Source organism: Amblyomma maculatum, chromosome 3, assembly GCF_055883805.1.
Source record: "Amblyomma maculatum isolate TAMU_Amacu chromosome 3, ASM5588380v1, whole genome shotgun sequence".
Taxonomy (NCBI): Eukaryota; Metazoa; Arthropoda; class Arachnida; order Ixodida; family Ixodidae; genus Amblyomma; species Amblyomma maculatum.
Genome location: NC_139346.1, coordinates 53,244,294 through 53,269,208, shown reverse-complemented (window position 1 = coordinate 53,269,208; position 24,915 = coordinate 53,244,294). Strand labels below are relative to the sequence as shown.

The window sequence follows — 24,915 nt, the reverse complement described above, 5'->3', positions numbered from 1 at the left end:
TCTATCAGAGTAACAAAGTCGAACAATCTCATTAACATGTTGATGCAACATAGGTAAAGTAGTACTTACATAACAAAATTGGTGGCCTCGCAGTATACTCAAAAGAGCACAGTCACCGCGATGAGTAGATGTGTCGGGAATGCGCTGCAGGTGGCGTGGTCCGACACATTTGGTTTCCTTGTATGAGCGTATGCTGAAAAGATCAAAGAAACAATCTTATCGCCAGTGTTTAGCCCAGCAGTGTAATATCCCCCCCCCCAATCTGGAGACGCTGGCAGCAGTTAATAGATGAATTTTAATCATGATCATTGACACAAGTATCGTGGATACAATGGCGTATAAAAATCAGAAGCTTTTTAGGAAAGGCTTAGCTGGTGGCTTTGTCCGCCTTACGCTCCAAGTCTTTAGAGTGCGCACTGTGTTACAGCAGTCTCTTAACTCGACTCACTGACTGAATGCAAAGCGATCGGCAGTCTGCCCTGATAGTAGCTCCAAGATGAAGGCTTTGTTCATGAAATCTGTTCATTGGTCAGGTTCAGAAAATAGACATGGCTGGGTCCGAAAATAAACGAAGACGATATCGGCAGAGATGATGTCGAGTAATATGATGTAAAAACTAATTTCTCAATTTGCGACACGCCAACTACTAGAGGGAAATCCATTGTTCTTTCCGTCCATTGTTTTGCTCTTCCCAACACTTCAACCTCTCGATGGGATTATCACCCTGTTCTCAGCCCTTATGTTGGCCGAGTTTTTCGTATCAACGGCCGCGGCGCACCTTTAAACAGGAATGTCGAGGCGTGTCCAACTTCGCAGTTAGTAGTTTTTTCTTTGTTGTTGTCCGTTTGTTGTGTTCTCTTTTCATCCTTCTAGATTTCCGTTGTTAGTATATAATATGGTTGAGTCTTTCCAACATTGTATTTGCCCGCTATTTCATATTCAGGTCTAATTGAAGTTTTTGCGCTGCATCCATCCCCGTTCCCAAGTGCTCCTGTTATCTACCCTCCATTGCTTCCGCTCCCGTTCACAGCTTGTCGACCCTGACTGCGATCTACTTGGCGTTTAGCCGCTTGCGAGTTGGCTCCTTTGTGCGCACAGGGGGGTTTCGTCCTCCACGTCATTAACAGTCACCTACAGGGTCTTGTTTAGGCTCCTTTGTATTGCTACAGGCGTTTGAAAGAAAGTGCCTTTTGCCCGATTTTCCGCCATCTACTTTTCAAGCTTTTGTTCCGTTCCCTGCTAGCGCTAGCACTACGAGTTCCACTGGGGAAAGGCCGTATTGTCTGGGAAAGAAGTCATGGACCGCTATTAAACTAAATAAAACGTTTCATTACTGCGTGCGAGGTTTGATCCAGTTACTGCTGGTGTATATGCCTGCTGCGTTGGCCACTGTATTAGGTCGTCGTGTTGCGGTCGCTTGTTTTGAAGTGCCGCTGAACAGGGCACAAATAAGAATAAACGGGCCTGGCCATCTTGTGGCTCAGAAGATGAAGTAACACCTTCCGCATCTCGAACATTATGTTCATGCCTTCAACTCCCTGTGTTGGCCTTAATTATGTACAAAGTTTGTTCCTGAGAATGATTCCATTTTCGTTAAACATTTCTCAGCGTGCCTCCACTCCGCCCCCCTCCTGCCTGCCAATCATCAACCTCGCCAATGTCTTCGCACTGTGCTTACCGTGCTATAATTTCTTGTTAACCTTCATTCATTTAATGGGTCCGAAACCTGAGTAAAAAGCGCAAGCCTGGCGCATACAAATCACATTTTCATGGGCTGCAAAACGAATTTTCTTTTTTCAAAATTTGGATTTTCATCAAGACTTCGCCGGAGAAAAAAGCCATCTTGCCTGCTCATGTGGCCTCAGGGCAAGAGACCTAGTCTATAGTAATTTAGCCGCTTTCGATTTCGATCAGCTATACTTGAGAGGTTGGGAAATAGAGTGCAAGACCTGTTTGAAAACGTCGGATAGATGAAAGACCAAGATAGAATGAAAAATTCGAATGTAAAGAAAGGAATGTATAATAAAAATGTGTTATAAGATCTTCATTTCTCCTAAATAGGAGCCGAAAGAGTGCATTCGTTCGCAGTATGCTCTGCGTTTAACCCCGGCTCGAACCAGGAAGAACAACCACCAACATTAGGCAACATGCTCGAGGTCCACTATGATTGCTGTGCCAGTTCGCCAACGTCGAATCTAATTGAATAAAGTAAACTAGCCGGTGGATATTTAAGTGTGAAAGCAATTGAACCATATGGCTAATAAATAGTAGCCTAAATAGTAGTACTAAATAGTAGGCGATGTCTGTCGTGAACAAACTGGAGCTTCCTCCAGACGTTCTAAAAACATATTAATATCTGTGGTTCATCTCTACAAATATATTTGGCAGGAACTGCTGAGCCAGGCCGGAACGGCACAGCAAACATTTTGTTTTTCCTGTTTCTTTTGATAAGGCTTTTATGTTTCAACAAGTTGACGGTTTGATGCGTGATAAAACCATTTCAATTTTGCATTGTAACGTGCGCAGCATACGAAGCAGCCTAAATAACTTGATTGCACATATGGCAAGGTATAAATCCGGTTTTGATGTCATAGCCGTGAGTGAAACTTGGCTCAAGCGTGATAAAGCAGCCTCTTTCTCGGTCTATTAGTTTTTATCCCAGCCACGGGATACTCGGGCGAGGGGAGGTGGCGTAGGGATGTTTGTCAAGGATAGTGTCTCCTACCAGAAAATGGGAGTGGCGTCTATTAGTTTTGAATGCATTGAAACCCTATTCATAAAACTTCAGGATGGTTTGATGCTTGGTGTCGTGTATCGGCCACCAAACACATCAATAACGCAGTTCCTTGAGAAGTTTGAAATGATCCTAACAGAATTTTTTTATGGGCGTCGCTCTAATATTCTCATAATGGGCGATTTTAATTTAGATCTAACAAATGGCGTACAGAACAGCTACACTTTCCTTCTGGAATCACTTGCCTTACGTAACCGTATTACAGAACCTACCCACGTAACAAGTACTTCAAGTACTCTAATAGATCACGCCCTCTGTAATATTGTCCCAGGTGTGCTGGCTGGTACCTGCGCTGAAGTGGTAGCCGATCATTCACCTATTTTTCTTATAATAGAAAAAGACCTGCCTCCTCAAGTACAGTCGACACAGTATAAAATTCGTAATAAAATAAACTCTGTAGCACAACTTGAAATATGAGAACAAACCGACTTCACTATGATGTATGATGAAAACGTCATTACTGAGTGTAAGACCTTTTTAGATATCCTTAAAACTGCCATCGAACCGACCTCTGCCGTACACTAATAAATACGGCCAGCCAACGTGTCCTTGGATGAATACTGAAATATTAGCCGTGTTAAATGACAAGGACAAATGTTATCACAAATGGAAGCAGTTGAGATCAAACGATTACTACCTAATCCAGTTTACGTGCAGCAGGAACTTGTCAATATCTCTTAAGAGAAAAAGAAAAAAGGAATAATATTCATCCCTGGTGCAACAGGCGCATGGAAATACAAAAAAAATTTGGGACGTAGTGAACAACGCAATCGGCCTGCGATCCAGTGCAGCAACACTTCCTGAGACAGTTGACGAAGACACCGCTGAATCATTTAATACCTAATTTACCTTCACTGGGCCTACTGTTTCCGCACAGATTCAGGCTGACGCACCTACGGCGAAGATGCCGGAGCATGTTAACTACACGTTTGCTCTGCCTGAGGGAGAAATACAAGAAATAATCACTGCAGTCGGCAGCCTTTCAGTCGGCAAGGCGGCCGGATCTGATGCTATACCCGTTGTACCCGTTAGACTGATAAAAAACCAACTTTAATATACTAGCAATCCATATACTGCATATCTTTAACCACTCATTGGCAGATGGGATATATCCTGACGATCTGAAGGTTGCAAAGGTTGTACCTATTTATAAAGGCGGTGAGCGATCTGATTTGCGAAACTATATATAGACCAATATCGTGTTAAATGCAGTTAATGTAGTTTTGAAAAGGTGCTTTGTAAACGTATACAAAGTTTTCTAAATAAGTATAACATTATATGTCATAATCAGCACGGCTTCAGGCCACGAAAGTAAACGTCATCAGCAGTTTTTTTTCTCACATAACTGATAAATACTGCACTGCATAATAGCAAACTGGCCATAGTAGTATATTTAGACATATCAAAAGCCTTTGATAAGGTTGATATACTATACTACAACTACAACAAAAAATGGAAGCCTACGGTTTCAGAGGGAAACTTCGTGAATTAATTAAGAGTTATTTTTAGGACGGAAACAATATGTTGTCGTCAACAATTTAACCTCACTATAGCAAAGCATTATTCTAGGTGTGCCGCAGGGTTCCGTGCTTGGGCCGCTGTTCTTTTCCCTGTATATTAATGACCTTCCATCAACGTTGAAATATTCAAACGCTGTAATATATGCCGATGAAACCGCATTACTATTTACAGGAGAAAATTTAGAGGGGCTTAAATTCATCATTAATAGGCCCCGCCGGGGTGGCGCAGTGGTTAAGGCGCTCAACTACTGTTTCCAAGGACGCGGGATCGAATCCCAGCCTCGGCGGCCGCTTTTCGATGGAGGCGAAAAGCAAGGCGCCCGTGTGCTGTGCGATGTCGGTGCACGTTAAAGAACCCCAGGTGGTCGAAAATTCCGGAGTCCTCCACTACGGCGTCTCTCATAGCCTGAGTAGCTTTGGGACGTTAAACCCCACAAACCAAACCAAACCATCATCATTAATGAAAAGCTTAATCGAGTTTCGCAGTGGTTTAAAAGTAATTGGCTAACCCTTAATACTGAGAAAACAATGTACACCGATTTTACTCGCGCAGAAAGAACATGAACTACGAACACATATCTCTAACTATCGACAACACGAATCTGCTGAGGGTACCCCAATACAAGTATCTTGGTGTCCTGTTTGCGTCTTATATGCACTGGAAAGAACAGATTATTAACATTTGCTCCAAATTAGATTATGGTTGCAATGTTTTACTAAGGGCCAGGGACTGCTTTGGCCTTCCAATTTTACGCATCCTATATTTCGCCTCTGTGTACAGTCAGTTGTCCTATTGTCTGGAAACATGGGGTGGTACATATAAAACATACCAGATCCTATTTCTCGCCTTCAAAAACGAGCGATGCGTATGATAACTTATTCAAATAGAACATACCCCAGTATGCCACTTTTTCAGCAGCTTTGCATCTTACCGCTATCAATGGCATATAAACTGAACATAGCTGAAATAGTGAAAGCTGTAATAAAATCTAACAACCACCTGCCACTTAGTTTATTAGATTACCAATGAAATAAACAAGAGCTGCAACTAATAACCTATTTATTTACCACCTTGTTTTAATACGTACGCCCGGAGACTCCTAGAATATAGTGGAGCCCATGTGTGGAATGAAGTCCCAATTTCGGCATCTTTAAAACACTAATTTTTACGGAACTGTCGGAAAAATTGATTGTGAGTGTTAATTTTGAAGTTTTTCTGTACAAGGACTGTACAAGTAACATTGTACTTTTTTTTCATTTGGACCCATTACTAGCCGTAAAGACTATGGGTCCAACCAACTGTTCATGTACATTTTTTTAGCACAAATAAAGAAAATAAAGGCGAAAAAAAAAGCCACCAGCCTTCAGCCCTGGTGCCACGAAGAACGAACTGCGAGTGCCTAGCAGGCGTGCTGAGGCTGTCTCCTTAGACCGCAATGGCATGCCACATGACTGTAGGTAATGGACCAAGCAAAACTCAATTTTAGGGATGGCCCTGCAAGATCTGAATGGCAGCGCAGTATGTGGTAAATAGGTCTTACCTAGGGCACGTAATGATCCACCCTACATTAAATTTTTTAAATGACCTCGACCCAATTTCAGCATCAAGAATTCTAAATAGCGTCGGATGATACTTGTCCGAACTCGGATTCAAAATTGGATAAAGGCTTTTTTTAATCCTTCGGCCATTTCACAGACCTAATTTGGGCCGACGCTAAATCTTTGGTTCACGCACGACTCCCTCCATTATGTGGAAAGGTCCTTACGTATGGACAGATAGTTATTTTTCAAATAATTCGCAGCCTATTATATTAAATGACGGAGTAAAATTTTCACATGTTTTTTTTCATGGTTCGCAGTTCCTCACTTGTACTCAAGTATTTTGGGAACTTGCGTTTTTCACCTCGTACCTTTATGTTCTCAGGACAATATTTACGTTAATTACGGCGTGACTGCGTATGTTGCGCTGCCTGTGTGGAATAGTTTCTTGTTTAGCTTCCTTTTGTCAGGGACAGTGGCGCAAGTGGTGGCGGAGAATGCAGGCTACCAACAGGGCTCATGGGTGTTCCTCTTTCCCGTTATTCCCAGCCATTTCACACGAAGGTTCCTGTTCAGCACCTCTTTGTTTACACAACCGAAAAGCGGAAGCTGTTCCTAAAAGCAAGCGAGCGCGCAGGCTCAGTAGCCCTGAAGATGGCTGCTGCCCGTCCGCACTGCTCTTAGGGAGAAAGGCAAGACATGCACACGTTACTAAATGCGAACGTGTCCATATTTTGTGGAGAAAATAGCACAAGGCCATCAATGAGCAGAAGCTAATTTCATATACTAGTAGGAGATTTATTTAGCGCACTTCAAAAAAGAAAGTTAATGTAGGACAAGTAAACTCGGAATAGGAGAACCGTATATCCCCGCGAAACATTCAAATCTTGATTTATTATTATTCGACAGCCCCTGGAGCGTGGCCTTATTATTGTGATACCAGCGCACGCATAGTTTCTGCATTATTTTTTTTTATTACGCAAGCTTGCCATCAGGCATCTCATAAAATCTCATAAAAATTATTTTCCGTAAGGAACCGGGTAAGGCTCCCGCTCTATATGTCCCTGCTCGTCGCGTTACGACGCTTTATCATATTCTTTGTTACGCAAAATGCGTTGATATGTACGTCGAAGATTCCAGCCACTCGCGTGTGTTTCTACAGGATTGCAAGTTACACTTGTCACCATTTTCGGCTTTATCTAGATGTTTCTTAGCCGCATTTGAATTAAGCATTGACGGGCGCGACTGGAATTCATTATTCGATGACCACCGAGCATGATTGTTCCTCTCGACGTCGCCCATTGATTAAACCTTTTGCGGGCGCAAGTGAGCCTAATAAAAAGTTTCATTCAAGTACAACACCAGTGTCTTCGTTTCTGGTCACCGGGCTTGTCACCACTACGGGAGGTCTGGTGGAGGTACTGCCATTTCGTATCCTACCTACACCTTCATGCGAAGACCTCAGCATCGTTCTTGTGGCCCTGTGGGACCATGCCACAGGTCACAGAGCCAGTCGCTGGCTTCGAGTGGTCCAATCCGAACACGGCTTGGTGCCGGACTCCGTTCGACCTAGGAAGAAGGCTGCGACGTCGACATTGGCCCCGTCTACGAAACCGGTCGTGATTCAGCATCCCCGACTGTCTCCCGATTCCAGCGGCACCGTGGGTCAAGATTCTAATGACTGGCTGGACAATTACGCTAGAGTTGCAGCATTAAACAGTTGCGATGACGCGTTGAGGCTTCTGAACCTATTATTTGCTCTGAATGAAACAGCAGGGACGTGGTATGAAACCACAAGTCCTCACTAACGACGTGGGAGAGACCACCAGCAGTGCAGAACAAGATAGAAGCGTAGGGCGTGGCAGCAGAGACTCGACTCATACACCCTAGTCCACGTTGTGTCCAATTCGCTTATTTGTCGGCCCTGAGTGAACACAATACGTCGTTGATTGCGCTCGTCTGTCATCTGCTTCAGGTTCGAGCCGTAGCTCACCTGATGGTTGCGCCTTCTCAAGATATCATCGTTAACATGCTTGATCCTCATCGTTGCTATGGACTGCTTCAGGTTCGAGCCGTAGCTCACCTGATGGTTGTACCTTCTCAAGATATCATCGTTAAATTGCTTGATCCTCATCGTTGCTATGGACTGCTTCAGGTTCGAGCCGTAGCTCACCTGATGGTTGTACCTTCTCAAGATATCATCGTTAAAATGCTTGATCCTCATCGTTGCTATGGTACCGTCATCAATGTTACACAATGTCTGCGTGTTCCAGATGTGAGGAACAGAGCACCACCTCTCCTGGTATCGGCTGCCATGTTCAGCCTTTTTTAGTAATAAAACGGAAGCAGCCGAAAGACTTGAAGACTCCTGAATTACGCCCGTGCTCAATACGTTTGGACATGCTCGATGACGATCTTGCGCTCTGACGGTGACACGTGGAACGGTTCCTGGCAGATCGGATTGGCAGATTCCATGCCAATTGTATGGCATGCGTAATACTGCGGAAAGCCTTGCGACCCAACGGTCTGCACGAAATCGAAGACGGAGATGTTCTGGGACAAGAAGGCCTTCAAGATTTGCCGCTGTGTTGTGTTCAACGACGCGGTGATCATCGGAATAAGCTTCTGGTGAACAAGCGATTGAGTAGCGGGGTTGTCAGGGGAATCAGTAACTAGAGTCCCATCATTCGAGATAGCTGCCATACATGAGGCTAGTTTCCAGGATAGCGAAAAAACAATAGGTTCCGGTGCGAATTTATAGTCCACAGTCCGGTACAGCCCTCTTTCACGTAAACCAAGCGATGCAGCCTTAACACACTTTTCTTCAAGCACTCTGAATGAAGAGGTGCCGCAGCCGCCTGAAAGGAGCCGTTAATGGCACGAGAGCAGGACACCTGGACGTACACTGCAGATTGGGCCGGTACGACGACTTCATCGCACGCACCCACAGAATGCCTTGATATTTTGATGGCTCTACCAAAAGTTCACGAGGAAGAGAGACACTAATGCTTAGCGCTCCCGTCCGACTATCAACTATAGCACCACACATACGCAGGAAATCAATTTCCAAGATTACGCCGGGTGTAGATCGCGGTGTTAGTGCACATTTCGCAGAAAATACTGCGCCCCCAATGAAACTGTAACGCTGCGCACCCAATAGCAGATACAATAACTCTCCACTCACAGCGTAAAATTTAGCAGTTTTGCCCCCGAAACAAAATTTCGTTATTGAAAAAATTCCTTAAAATAAAACCTCTCCACCCAAACAATAGCGCTAGTGTCTTTCAAAGCCACTGTACATCGGCCGTCAACAATCAAATTACCTTGTACTTCACCATGTAAACAAATGGAGGAATGCCACGTAGCAGCGCACATTGTCCATCGACTGCGCTGATTAGTTTTTCCGCAAGGGCGGCGGAGGTGGCACACACGAAATAAAGAAAATGGTGTAGAACTACGGTTAGACACCCGAGAAAGGCTTCGAAATCCTTCGCTTTGCAAATGACCCATCCGGGTAGTATGATCAGTTCGATAAATTTTCTTGTCGCACTGGATAGCAGACCAGGTCGATACTGTTGGAATTTGTAGCTGAACGGTACGTGCCGATTTGCCGTAGCGGGAATTGTAACGCATGTGTATAGGTCGATCAAAAGGAGGTGTGCAGCGGGCTCCTGCATGGTGGGACGCGGCTAATATCCTGGTGTTTACGGAACGATGTAGCTGTCCGGCGGCTGGCGCGATGTACGACTGAAGAAAGCGAGGGTCTTTGTACCGAGAAGAGTCGGTAAATCTGGTCATGCCATTGCAGCAGGTTGTGTAAGCCCTCAAAGCAAGCCAAGTCTGACATTCACTGACTTCGGTGGGCATGCACGTGCATGCGTTGGAAGAACATTTGCGTCATCAGCTAAGCAAGGCTGCTGAGCAAGCTGCTCTCATCGTGACATCTCATTACGACCAATTTCACGGTAGCGCACAGGCACTTTGAGATGGAGCCTTCGATACTGGCCACGGTAATGACTTTTGCCAGCTGTCCAAGCTTTGATCTAATGCCACAAGTCAATAGGGTCTCGAATTCTCGGCAGTGCCATTATCGTCCGAGACATATCTCAAGTTGTCCTTGAAAATGAGGAAGTGGTAGATATTTTCCGCAATGCCCTTGAGCAGATGGCCTACTTTATCTTCCTCGGTCACCCGGCTGTTTAATGTCTTGCACAACTTGAGTATCGCCTCGACGTAGGTGGTGCCATTTTGTCCTGCTTCCAGACACCTCTGAGCAAGTGTCGGCTCGGCCTGGTTATTCGCACTTCTGGCACCGAAACATACCTTAACGGCTTCGAAAATACACTCTCAAGTAGTCAGGAAGTCCTCGTCGTTATCAAACCACAATAAGGCTGTCTACTTCAAGGACAACGCGACACACGCGAGATCACCCACCGAAACAAAACGATTATCGCGGCTCACACGTTAATAATTACAGAGCCACTAAACATCTTCCTCTGCTTGACCGACAAATTAACGAATCTCCCGAAACGGTAGTGTTGCATCCCTGGCTTTTGGTGGCACATCGCCCGACGGAGGCAGAATGTCCGGCTTCGATGTTCGAGACTGCTCGCTAGTCTAGTGCAATGTCACGGTAATGGGAGGGAGGTAAGCGAGGCGGCGACTCAGTCCAATCTGCAGTTATTGTTGATGCGGCATGAGGATACGCGTCCCCGCTTCAGACAATTTGTTACGACGGGTGCTGGTTAACAAAGCGCGGAACAAATCAAGAAGGTAGTGCTTAGCTAGTCAACAGCTGCGTTTTGGGCTGCGCGTTCGGCACAGGAGCGTCTGCCAACATCTTTATCCTGGACTTCTGTTATTCTTCTCGACTTCTTCAGGACAGCTAAAACACCAATAACACAATGATCTGACTACGATATGACAATTAACGTAGAGATATTCGTGACCAGATATATTACACGTTTGCGTTAGCTTCGATTCTACGGCGCATGCATGTAACCGAACAGCATAAAGTTGGACAGGATTTCTCGAGAACGGAGCTTAGTGCGCATAACTCATTGGCCATTGTTTGTGTAAACGTCCAGTTTAGAGGCGGTTTGAAATCTTTATACTTTATTAAAATCTCTTAAAATCTTAAAATTTAGTTTCCATTACAGAACTACTTATTGCAATTTAAAATTATATCGAGCTGCAGTCTTCGCCGTCCGCTAGCTAAGAGGGACGTTCATAAAAGTTCACATTATTGATATGAAAAATGCAGGAAAAGAAAGTACATTTGGTTGTGAGGTTAAGCGATATTTGCATATATTTGCCCAAAATCACAGATGTTTTTCGTTTTTATGCGAACTGCCGCAAATATTGTCAGCGGCCCTTCTTCAGCGCTAGCCTCCTTGGCGTCCCGAGTTTGTTAAACTCGCTGAGAGTTCTGGATATCGAATGTTCCACAATATTTCGTATCCTAAGCCGACCAAATGTGCAAGCATATTTGTACTGATTTAAGCAGCGCATGCATATGTATGTCCCATTCGGATGTCTTTCGCAAGTTAGAGAGAGCGAGAACCTTTATTTAACACAAGAGTATTTGACCAGCGTTTCAATTTCGCTGGCATGCTACTCCGTGTAAGAAAGTGAATCAGGGAGGGAAAGATTCGAAAAGAATGATGTGAAGATAAAAAGCCATGAAGGGGGAGATAAAATGCGGTCATTAATTGGGTTCTATTGTGCATCGTGGAGTAATGGTACGAAACGAAATGACGAAATGCACAATCCGATAAATGTGCTTGTAGAGTTCACAGCGTAAAAAATGCCTTCGGGTAGCATTCAGGGTGAATTTATGTTTATATTTTTCAAATACGTAAATAAAAATCATTGCGAGTCTCTGCTGCCTAGGGCAGGCTAAGGCACCTAAAACAATGTCTATTGGTAAAGGTTCTCGGGTCAGCTTCTGCATGCTAGTTCTTAGTACGCACGCTCCACAGCGTAAGCAGGACACTCAATCAGGATATGTCCCAGAGTTTTAACTGAGCCACAGTTGTCACAATGTGGACTGTTCAGATACCCAAAATCGTATCGCAAGCCATATGTACATGCACAGTTGAGGCGAAGTCGGTTGCAAAGAGTTTCTTGTTGGCAAGAAAAGTTCGGACGAAGTCTTGATCTTAGATATGGGTAAACTGAGCAAATAAATTGATAGTGATTTGTCGGCAAGCTCCAAAGTCGATGCTTGGCTTCGGCAGCAAATGTTTAGCCAGTTGGGATGCATCACATTTCGTAAAGAATGTCCGAATGTATTTTTGATGTTGGTAGAACTTATGAGGAGCTTCATCTGCTTTTTCATTGGCTCTAATGCCACAGGGGGCTGGTATCCACTGAAATGTTATGCAGTTGCCCGCGGCAATAGCCAAATGATGCAGGTACCCGATATCAAGGGAAACAGGCTGATATTTGATTTTTATCAGCAGGTTACTAAGGATATGCAGAGATGCTTTGAAATTAATGAAGGTAACTAATCTTTCCGGTGGTTTGACGCAGAATATTGGAAACAGCTTCTATAATGTATGGAGCTCAGCGGTCGTAGAAGATGTCTTCTGCTAGAGCCGATAAGCCAGGATATAGTTTGTTGAGGGCACATAAAGGCCACAGGATGAAGTGTCTTCAATAGTTGGACCGTCAGTAAATATGTGGGTGCACTCCGTATATTCATTGGCTACGTAAGCGAGAGCGGCTTGCAGAAGTGCTGCCTGTGGCATGTGGCTCTTTGCATCCATGTCAGGAACAGACGTAGTCACTTTAGAGACGAGCTAGAGTGTCCATGGAATAAGCGTGAGAAGAAGTATATTTAGCAACGCAGTCATTAGAAACCTCAGCGAGCAGAAAATGGAGGAAATAACAAAGTTCTTCAATCAAACCTGGTCTAGCGGAAAGATACCGAAAGAATGGAAGCATGCGGAAATTATAACTATTTGCAAACCTGGGAAGTATCTAGGCCTGGACAACGCCTTATCTCGCTTACATTTTTCATAGGAAAGTGGCTCGAAAGAATAATCAATAGCCAACTCACAGACTACTTGAAAGACGAAAAACGACTGCTAAACTCAATGTTCGGCTTCAGGAAGAATCTCTCAACACAGGACGTGATGCTGCAAATCAAGCACCACATCTTGGACAGAATATCAGCCAGATAATAAAGCATCCCGCTCACGGTGGACCTGAAACGTGCCTTTGACAATATCAGCCACAAAGAAATTCTCGATAGCATATCTGAAACCGGGTGCGGGGAGAGAACGTACAATTACGTCTGGCACTTTCTCAACGTCCGGACAGCAACGATAAGTGTCGGCGGTATCAGGATCAACGAAAGAGCAACTGCCGGGAAAGGAACCCCGCAGGGATCCATCATCTCGCCCCTTCTCTTTAATCTGACCATGGTGCCGATAGCGAGGAAATTGGAAAGCATACCTGAAATTCATCAGGCACTTTAAGCCAATGATATTACGGTTTGGACGACGACAGGATCAGCGGGAGAACAGGATGACAAATTATAAAAAAGCCTTGAATGGCATTGAAGAAATTGCAAGAAGAAACAGTATGCAATGAGCCGCTGAAAAACACAAGTTCACAGAATACACAAGAAACTCTTCAAGGCAGAGCCCAATCAAATCCGACTTCAAAACCAAGAATTCAGCGAAGTAAAAACCTTAAGGATACTAGGTATGTGGCTACAGAGCCAAGGAGAAAGAACGCACATAAAGCTACTGAGTCGGGCAACCAGTCAGGTCTGCGGCATGATGCGAAGAATAACAAACAGGAACGGAGGGTTAAAGGAGAAGGACGCGATCAGAATAGTAACGGCGATGATAGTCCCCCGCTGGACCTATAGCCTCCCGTACCACAACGTAACCAGGACGGAATCGGAAAATTGAAGCACAGTTTCGAAAAGCTCACAAACTAGAAGTCGGATTACAAAGTCATGCATTCAATGAGGCTTTTATGGCAATGGGCATCTCGGACACCTACGAAGAGCACAAATAAGCAATCCTGGTCTGCCAAGAACGCAGACTAGAACAACGTCGGGATGGTAAACATATACTGAACATCATGGGACGGCCTATCGACGAGAAAACTAACCCTCCAAGAGAAACACTCACTCACGAAAGCAGAGCTGAATACCAGATCCTTCCTATTCCCAAACAAACATGGGCCCCCTCACCACAGCGAATGATAAAAGCGAGAGTTTGCCACATACAAAACAACGTCGTCAGAAACAATAGCGAAGAAAAGCGGCGGTAGCCATCACAGTTGACCACACCGGAAGAGAGGTGACCAGCTCCTCGATCAAGACCAATAACTACATAGAAGATGCGAAGGAAGTTGCAATCGCCCTTGCAGGTAAATATGCCAGCAGCCGAAGTAGAAAACACATAATACTCAGTGATTCCCAAAAGGCCTGTCGTGCCTTCCTCCTGGGACGCGTATGCAAATAGGCACACTGAATAATGGAGAAGAAAAAAAAGACGGGAAACATGAAGCGCACAATGATGTGGATACCGGCACACGAGGGAATCGACGGCAACGAGGCTGCCGACAGGATAGCCGAGGGCATACTTTCCTAGCACCTGCGCCAGCTGCCCCAGACCCTTCAACCCCTCTCACATACGGGGAACTAATACATTACTTCAAATTAGAAAGAAAACGATACCTAGAACCACACACAGACCTCAGCAGACAGGAGGCAGTAACCTGGAGGAACATACAGGCTCGGGAATTCTCAAACTTTGCAAACTGCCAGAAAATCTGTCCCGAAAATTTCAATACTTCTGTGCACATACCAAAAATGTTTATATTGTTACTTGTTTCAGCAGCCGCTACTTTGCATCTATCCGCTGCTACCGAATCCTTGAGCTGTTATCCTCTCCCTAGACAAGGCCAATATGGCAGCGAATGTCAGAAATAGTTTTAACGTGTGTCTTTCTGATTGCTGTCAGAAAGCTTCAGATCTGGGAAGCAGCACAATAGAAAAAACACCAAATAAATGACCATGATTAAAGGCACGTTTTGATCCTTCTGTGTAGCAGCGGCTCCAAAATGCCTTAATGGCTTTACCTTATCGTGGCTACGAGCCGCTCATCCGAGACAGTGAATATGCTGCTCCATATATATATGGATCAGCACCCAAAACCCAATTTGGTATAGTATATATACTATACCAAATTGGGTTTTTTTGTTGAGATAAAGAATTTACCAAGCTGCACTCTAATCTACTGCAGCCCGTGACGTTTTGATTAACTTCGTTCTCATGTGGTTTAGTCTTTCTGCGACTTTAACTTGTAGGCTAAGTATGCATGGTTGCTTGTTTGAACTTCATTGATGCTTTTTTACATTTTCATTGCACGTCTAGCAGACTAGCACCAAGACGGGAATCTTGCAAAATCTATACGTCTTATGCATGCCAGTGGTGCTCTCTATAGATAAAATCCTATATTTCTTCAACTAGGTAGAAGCTAATGAGAAAAATACTCGTATAATTTTTCCGCAATTCTCAGTTCTTCTATACGACATAATGTTGTTAGGTGTATTTACAGAGATGACTCCAACTGAGCCTGCTGCGTTCATGGAACGTTGGCGAACGTCCTCTTCCTCAACCTTCCTTCTGGCGAGCATCGTTTCCACTCTACATTCTTCTCTCATCTGCGCTGCCTGACATTCCCCCTTCGCAGGCGAAGCCTACCGGACTGTTAGTCAGAGTCCCGAGAGCGGCAGCGTTTCGTTCCTGCCACATGCAAAACTTGTGCTTTCTGAGAGGGGCGGCCTTGGGAACATTGGCGAAACACTGCTTATTTCAAGTCATTGAAGCGTGTGAGCATATTAAATGGCCTCTGTAGTGCGACAACAGCTTCTGGGACACACCACGCTTGCAGAGAGGCCACCAGAGTCATACTAAGTCGCCGGAAAGATAGCAGACATCCTGATGCCGACGATTGTAGCGCTACTTAGAGCCATCCTGTGAGGCCAGAGTGTGTAACCGGGGGAGCCGACGAGCCTCTTCAGCGCGGCAAAGCGTACTCGAAACGAAAGACTCGGTGACGAGAGAGAACGGTAAAATCGTGTCGGGAGAACATCGAGGTGGACGGGCGTAGAAAAAAAAATAAGTAGTTGTTTCGTGCTTCGAGGTGTTAGAGGGATATGTAATGAAGAGAAACACGTTACCCATTTCCTTGTGATGAAAGTGGACATACATCGCAAGCATATTCGTCAGTGTTTGGTTTGTTCGTTCAACGCGGCCAATTGTCGAGGGGTGGTACAGTATAGAGTCATGCAATTGGCAAATACAACAGCACACAAGCTATTCCACATCTACCGTAAACCAGCGGCCACGGCCACTAATAGCGTAAGAGGAGACCCATGACAGACGACAACTGCATGAAGAAGAAAGAGACGTCAGTGGCGGTGGCGGAAAGGATTGCGGCAGTTTGACAGTAACGCGAGAGATAGTCAACGCATACGATGAGACCCAACGATTGTCTTTGGACGAGCGGGGGAAAGGGCCTATGAGGTCAACACCTACTTTCTTATATGGTGTGATCGGTGGCATAACCGGATGGAAGCGAAGAGAAGTCGTGAGAAGCTTTAACCGCTGGCAGTGCACACAGGAGTTAACGTAACCCTCAATCGTTCCACGCATATTTGGCCAGTAAAACATTCCTTAATGTGGGTAAGGGTCCTGGCATACCCCAAGTGCTCAGCTGCAACGTCATCGTGCGTTGCGTGTAGAACCGAAGATTGACTGCTAGCCGGAACGACTATCAGAAAGCGCACCGCAAGAGAAGCGATATTTCCGGTAGAGCAAACCACCGCAAATGCAGAAGGGACTCTCAGATGCTGGATCAAGAACTTTTTGAATATGTGTACCAAGCCTTGATCTTTTTGTTCTTCTCGCTGGAATGTGGCAAGAAACGGAAATTGTGCGGAAGCGGCGGCAAGATAGTCGTGAAAGTCGTCATCGCTAAGAATAGTCGCAAAAGACAGCCGTGAGAGGGAGCCATCGTCGGCGTGTTGGCGGCCACTTTTGTACGACGCTGTAAAGGTGAACTCCTCATGGCGTAAAGCCCAGAGAGCCAACCGACCGCAGGTTTCGCGAAGATTCACTAGGCAGTAAAGCGAATGATGATCGGTGATGACTGTAAAGGCATGTCCATAAAGGTACTAGCGAAACCACGTTACGCCCAAAAGGACGGCAAGGAACTCTTGCTCCCTCACGGTATAATTGCGCTCAGACTTGCTAAATGTGCGACCTGCGTAAGTGACAACGTGTTGATACCCGGCATGCCGTTGTATGAGCACAGAACCCACGCCAATGTCGCTTGCGTCAGTGTGGAGTTCAGTGGGAGCTGTTGGGGTGAAATGACACAGTATGGGCCGCGAGGTAAGAAGCAACTTTAGCTGACGAAACGCAAACCTACATTCAGGAGTCCATTTGAAAGGAATACCTTTCTGCAAGAGGCAAGTGAGCGGGTTTAATACGTCAGCAACGTTAGAAATGAAGCGCCGAAAGTAAGAGCGAATTCCCAGGAAGCTCCTGAGTTCTTTCACAGACTTGGAGCTTGACACAGCTGAAAGTTTCAATCTTCTGTGGATCAAGCCTGATACCGTCTCTGTCAACTAGATGCCTGGCGTTCCCCGAAGCAGGACATTTTAGAGTTCAGCACGAGACCGGCTTTCATCATGCAGTTAATTACAACAGCTAAAGGGCTGGTATGCTCGAAATAAGTCCTTCCGAGAACCACGACGTCGTCTACCTAACAGAGGCAACTTATCCACTTTTGTCCCCGCCTAAGAGTGTCCATAAATCTATAAAAGGTAGCCGGAGCATTGCGTAGACCGAAAAGTATCAGATTAAATTTATATAACCCCTCTGGAGTCGCGCATGCAGTATTTTTTTGTCTTTTGGGCGCATCGGGATCTGTCAGTATCTGGACCGTAAATCAAGATAGCAAAAGTAGGAAGCTGAATGGAGGCTGTCAATATCGTCATCAAAGCGCAGGAGCGGGTAAACATCCTTCTTTGTGACAGAGTTGAGTCGGTGATAGTCGACTCGAAGTCGCCATGTGCCATCTTCCCTTTCCTTGGCAATCACAGGGGTGACCCATCGGGTAGGTTGATTCCTGAATAATTCCTTGCTGCATAATATCCCGGATATGTTCGTCAATTATCTTAGGTCCTGAAGGTGAGACACGGTATGGCATCTGTCTAATCGGGTGTGCAGACCCAGTGTCAATCATGAACCCAGCACCTCCACGACACTGTGATGTACATTTACAGAGATGACTCTACTTTACCGAAAGGCGTCCACTGAACGTTGCCGACCTTCCTCTTCTTCACCCTTTTATCGGGCGAACTTCTTTTCCACACAATTCATTTTTCTCTCTTCTGCGTGCCTGACAATATATCGTCACGCAGTAAAAGCCAACTAAACTGACAATAATAGTGAATGGGGATTTTGCGCTAGGCCAGCATGACCGTTTGTCACCATTTACCAATCTTCGGCTTCCAATTTGAAGGACGGGTATTGCCTTTTTTCCACAAAACATTTAAGGGGCCACTATTTCTCACCCTTGGATAAACAATTTATTTAGATCTCGCCTTTCTATCTACTTCTTTGAAGAAGAAAGTGTCAGTCATGATTCAGTGTGTGCTGGGGTCTGCAATTTTAATTGAAAATTCCAGGCACCGCAGTTTCGAAACTTCGCACATTACAGAACGTTGAACCGCTATTCCTATACTCTGGGGTATCCTATGCTTTTGCGGTTATGCTGTACTCGCCTCTTTTGTAGTCTGACCAGCAGCCGTATCTGTTTTCTCGTGAAGTTCCATTAATCATCAGCAATACACTCACGGGTATTTCAGCTGAAAATGCCCTACCAATTGTTTGAATAAAAGGGACACCATTTGCTTTCTTGATCAATAATATCTTCATAGATGAGAAGGGGTCCAAAACTAAAGAACACGCACAGTCTGTGGCAGTAATGCAGCGTAACCATGCCGAGCAAAATTTGCTGCGTTTGCAAAAATGTACTGGACCCTGATTACAATAGGCCGTTTTGAGCTGCGGGGAAAATACACATTTAAGAAAAAAAACCGCTGTTGTTCCATACGGACGCTTTTAATACCAACCGTGTCACTTTTTAGCTATTTTTCACATCAGCGAAAATTTGTCAACACGCGTGAGGTTGAATTTAACCTTATTGGTCTGTAATACTCGCCAGAACGCCATAAAGAAATCAGACATCAAAGCCGACATACGACATAGAGCCAACTGGAACAATCGTGAAGAGCCTTAAATTCAAAGGAGTAAACTACCAGTTTCTAAACAATATTGTTCTTCGCTCAGCTATTTTAGGGGGAATTTTCCGTATCTAGTTGACGTACTACTTTTTTGAAACAGCTTACGATGTAAAACATAATGTTGTGGGGGGTCAGAGACTCATCCACTTTGCAGTGCTATGTAATTTTGCACTCAAGAAATTGGCCTAACAGGATAATCAAAACAGTGATACACGACGATAGTAAAGAAAGCTATCTGGCTGCATTTGGTGCGCTTAAAAATCAGCCACAATCTAGGTATATAATTGAAATTGAGTGACGAATTACGGCTGCGGCGACAGCCTTAATTGTCATACAATGTTTGTTGTGAGTCGTGAACAGCAGTGACATACCTTGTTGCAACGACGAAACAAGGCATTCGATGCAGTGGCAATGTGACGGCAAGAAAACGAGCCGGTTATTTGAAATTCAGGGTTTCACCTGTGCTAGGCAACCAGCTGCTAACGCTGCTGTTGCTACAGTCCTTGGGAGGAGCAGTTGTTTTTCCAACGCACTTTCGAGCGCAGATATGTACCGGCCTTAACGCGCGTCACTGTCCTGACGGTTGCAAGAGATGCAGCCAGTAATGCGGCCTATGGCTGATGCCAGAATAAGAGAGAGGAGGTGAAGAGTACCGGTTTGCTGTCCATATCAAAGCAAAACATATGGGAAGCTCCACAGTATAAAATGTAAAATATATCCGTTCTGGCTCATCTCGGCACTCAATATGTAAAGGAAGTACATGACATTTTCAATCTCTGTGTATTACACTGCCTTTTTTACAGAATGGGGCTCTACTTTACTTCCTGTGTGAAAAAAACAACATATTTGTGATACAAAAACTAGCCCACGAGCGTCGTCCCTCAGGCTGTGCGAGTGTCAATCTGGACTTCGAAATATACAGGTATTACATCTATACACAGCTGTTGGAGGCGCCTATTCATATAATTTTGCCCTACCGTGTTTCGTATTCCTCCAACGTGTTGACCAGGAAGCTTCCAAGTGCGTTCTTGCTAGTGACTGTTTAACTTCACTCAGCGGTTGCAAAAACGTACCCTCGCTGTTGATACTAGAAAAACATGACGCATTCGTTGCTAACGCGTGACTCCAGCAACAGTGTTTTCAAAATATACGAAAACACTAATCAACTAGTATTGAAGTTTTCGAAATGCCTATTCAGTTTCCAGGCAAACGCTATCTTGTTTGTTGTAGGCTGTCTACAGAAACTAATTGTGATTTTTTCTTGCACAGTATACAATCATCTAAAAAAAGCACACGAGCAATGGTACTGGCGGCAGGAGCAGCTGTGAAGCCCTATATTGTTGACATGTGCATCCTCCAATTACATATTGTGGCGAGGATCAACTGAGTGAGGAAGAGGGACGACATATTTCGTCCGGACGTGCACGTCGCTGCATACTACGCTTCATAAAATTCTTGAGTGATGTTTATTTCTCTGATGTTCATAGTCCACACGGGCTAAAAGGGATTACCTCTGGAAATAGTTCTCGTCATGACGCTGTCGTGATGTACACGTCAATGTGCTCCTTTTTTTAGCAATTTTGTACATGCGTTCGTGTATGCTGCCGACTTATATTAGACAACCTCATGAATCTCGCATGCCGTTTTGAACAAAGCGCTTTCCTGAGCTAGCACTCGTGCCTAGAATAATGCTAGTGTATGCTGTTACTTTAAATTATAGACTCATTTACGCGCATGTGAATTTTATATGTTTTGACCCTTCCTTTAAACAAACTGCGCCAGGAATGTATGCTTTATCAGAGATGAAATGGTTCCTTGTGCAAATGAACTACAGTTTCCATTGCAGCTGTAAAGCTTCATGTTCGTCATAGTCTTGGCTGCGTTGCCGGATTGGCTGGGAGAGAGAATTAAGTTTACAAGCTATATTGCTGCACGCGGACAACAAACTAATATTGGAATAAAAACCCAGACAACCTGCCTGAAAACGGGTGCATGCCCTTGAAGAACATAAAATACGCCGGAAGAGGTATACGGCGCTCAGGTGAAGAATTGCGTTCGGAATATTGGCCCACGAAGTCACAGGCGTTAGGATATTCTGAGCACAGCGGTACATACTCAGCCTCGCGGCGGTGGCGAAGTGATATGCCGCTTGACTGCTGTAGCCAAGGGTGAGGGATCGATTCCCGGCCGTGGCGGCAGCTTCACGAGAGAGGCGAAAAGCAAGGCGCCCGTTTACGTCGCGATGTCGGTACACATTAACGAACCCCAGGTGTTCTATACCTCCGAAGCCCTCCACTACGTCGTCTCTCACACTATGGGCCAGCTTGGAATGTTAAACACCATAAGCCTAAACCACAATGATAGTTCAAGGCACTTTCCCACATTGCTGCCGAGATGTATCTTATATTGAAGGAATCATAAAGAAGACCTCAAAGCTTAGGTTGTAAGGCAAACAATTGTTGCACCATTTTATTTACAAAGAGAAAAACCCGTGGCGAGTTTAAAAGAACAAACCTTAACCACTCCAAAACGTGCAACATTGACAGCATGCGGTCTTCCAATTGCTGCTGCTAAAGTGCTACAGCGCCCTTTCCAGAAGCACTTCTAGCGCCCTCTCTGCAGCCGTCAAGCAGACACCAAACGCTGCAAAAGGAATTTACAATTTTCATACGTAACTGTGCGACCGAGTGTGGGCGATTGTTGTTCTCACTCGATACACTTACTCAGCTGTCAAAACTCTGCGCGATCGACAGATAGATGATTTTAACATCGCTTCAGTACCGTAGTCCTAAGAAGTCATCTAGCTTTATTCCCCCTAGCCTCAATATCCTCAAATTAATTATTTATTCTTGTTGATTTGAAACTGTATTCACCCGAAAAACAAGCATGCCGTAGACAGTAGAGCCGCACTGCTTCTCTGCAGTCGCTTCAGCCGATGGCGCTGTTTAAAGTAGGGCGCTGTTCCTAGTAGAGACTCTTAGAAGAAAGCTTTTGTGGACCGCGGAGCGGGCCAGCGGAGACGCCGTTGCGCATGCTCGAAACGATCAAGTAGCCGGAGGGTTTACTCGGAGCTGCGCTCGTCTAGTCATTCTCGCCTACTTATCCCAATGGAGCGCACCCCACTGATCAGCGCCCTAAGAACGTAGCATGGCACCTGCACTGCGAATCGAAAATGCTACGCATTTTTTTTTGTTATACCTAATACTTACTGTTATATCAAAAGGACCAGTAACGTTAAAGATGGTACAAGAAATTCATATGATTTAACAGCTCTTATTTAACAGCTCCAGTACGAGAAAAGCAAACATGATTCATATTCATTTCAACGGACCTCCACTGCTCACCTACAGGTAGGGCAGCACAGCACTCCGCTCTATTACGCTCATCGGGCTTTCTAGACGCTGCGCCAACCTCTACTTGCACTACGCTCCACTTGCGCTCCGCAGCGGTAGTCCCAGATACGCGGAACATAAAATCGCTCTTTTAAGACCCTCTAGTGTGTTAAACGAGAGAGCATTATGCTCGCGTGCAGCAGTTTTGGTTGCAGCATTGCTCCAAGAATGACATCTTGTCTGAAGTCACCTGTTAAGTCCTGGAATAAATACACTTCAGAAAAACAATTTTGCTATCAAATAAAAGTGGACGAATCTCTGAAATGGACTAATTTCACACAAGTGATTGTAAGTAAAATGTATGCTTCAGTCGGAGTTCGAATAAAATCTTTTCAGCATCAAGACAGGCTCAATAGCGACAAGTTCAAGTTCGCTTTTTTAAACATGGCCTTTATTACAATAACTCGGCCTCCTGTGTACATGAATCAAGTACTAAGTATCAGGAAAACAGACACAATTACCCTATTCGCATAGGGCGCACTATGTCGAGAAAGCCTTAAAGTACATCAGTAATAGTGAATGTCACTCTGGTTCGAACTTAGCTTGTGTATGCACTCTTATCAAATGAACAATTATCCAAAAAGTGATATTTTGCAAAATTCAGAGGTCTGTCCATCATGCGAGATTGCGAGAGGTTGAGTAATAAAGAAAAATAAATGTCTATGGGTTCCTTAAATGGCACTGACGGGAGGTATCTTAAAAAATGCGGCCTCAGTTAGCTAGTTTTTTTTTCACTGACGGTTGCTTAATAACCCAGAACAGTGGTGTATATTTACAATTGATTGAACATTGCTCAATCTTTCGGGAAAGTACTGAGCGGTTATTTACAGTAAAAAAAAATTCTGTTTCCTCATTACTCTTTATTGGGCAGAATCTGTCTATGTAGCAAATAAAGGACAAGTGATATATCGTACATGGCGGCGAGGGATCTTTTACACAGTTTGGAGCTCGTCATGTCGTACTAAACTAAAAACCAAAGAACGTCACATAGGTGGAGCAAATTTTCTAGAAATTAAATCCTCGACACTGAAAACGGAACTATGGAAAGAAAAAAAAAAGGAGTCGGAGTCGAATACCAAAATACGCCTCATATATTACACTCATAAACATGGATGATCAGAAACGATACAACGCATAATGAGTTGTTGTAAAGCACGAAACAAATTTATTTGCAAAATTTACGTACTCTTGGACGCAAAGTGTCACAGAAAAACATGAAGCACAAACTTATTAGGTCGTAACAGTTCATCACGCCTCATAGATTCAAATGTTGCATCCCTTCCAAACCCACCAAGCTCTGTGGAAACGTTGAATATGTAGTCTCACGTAGTGAATTATTTGATTACGACAAATTTTAGTGGCAAGAGAGATATTACCGGTGGTCGCAGTGTTGCAAATAAAGAGCCCACAGGGAACAAAACTCTGTGCGTCGCGCTGAAGAGTTCGCATACGCTCTCTTCCACTTATGCGCGCTATGCTTATAGGCACTCAAAGGGCCTCCAAGTTGCATTGAACTGCTCATGCGCACGCATAGAGATCGGTAGCTGAATCCACCTGAAACCTGCCTTAAAATTCGCCCAGGCATCGAAATTTTGTAGCGCCGTCTCCCATGAGAAACAGGCAGGCAGCTGAAACTGTCCACATTCTGTTATCGCACAATATATCTGACGAAGTCTCCTGACTCTGCAGGCTGCCTAGTTGCTCCGATAATTGCGCAGGTCATGAATTCAGCAGCGGGGGATCACATTGAAAAAGTGACAGCGCGCGTCGTTCGTAGGAGCCGGTCCGAAAACCAGCAGTGAGGTAGCGCAACAGCGCATTAACATCGCCATCATTTATACCTCACGGGTAATATTTTATTGCCGTTAAAAAGGACAGGATGAACGTACATTATCATGCACACACAAAAAGAAAACATGTATCAGCTTTTCCTCATGATATCTCATAGACAAAGCGACTATGCGAGAAAAACTGACATTTTTCAAATATGCCTAACAATTTTGTGCTTATTTCCCAGCACAGGGCTTCAGATCGTCAAATTATTTGAGCAAATTATTTCAGTCTTCGTCTGAAGCCACACAGAGTACTCTGTTTCAGGGTTACAAAGGCTGTGTGAAGACACACGCAAATTTAAGTGTTTAAAATTAACGAGAGTTGGTGAAACATCATACTTGGCGTAGCGCAAAAAGCAAGGACTAGGGAAGAAATGCGCTTGGCCGCTGGCAGAGGCGTCAAGAAAAAGATGCTAATCTGTAATTTGCAGCAATTCTCCAAAAAGACGTTACGACGAGATTTACTGGAATGTTTAGTGTCCTGCACAACTGCT

The 24,915-nt window shown here is 44.6% G+C and overlaps 1 protein-coding gene across 4 annotated transcripts in view; it reads right to left on the bottom strand.

The window, feature by feature from the left end:
• The window catches only part of LOC146194773 (putative monocarboxylate transporter 5), a 70,962-nt gene that overhangs the window by 27,387 nt on the left and 18,660 nt on the right, over positions 1-24,915 (bottom strand). For all 4 annotated transcript variants that reach the window (XM_084597539.1, XM_084597538.1, XM_084597540.1 and 1 more), the window contains one exon: positions 70-193. The gene's annotated coding sequence lies outside the window, so the exon portion shown is untranslated. The remainder of the gene's footprint in view (positions 1-69; positions 194-24,915) is intronic.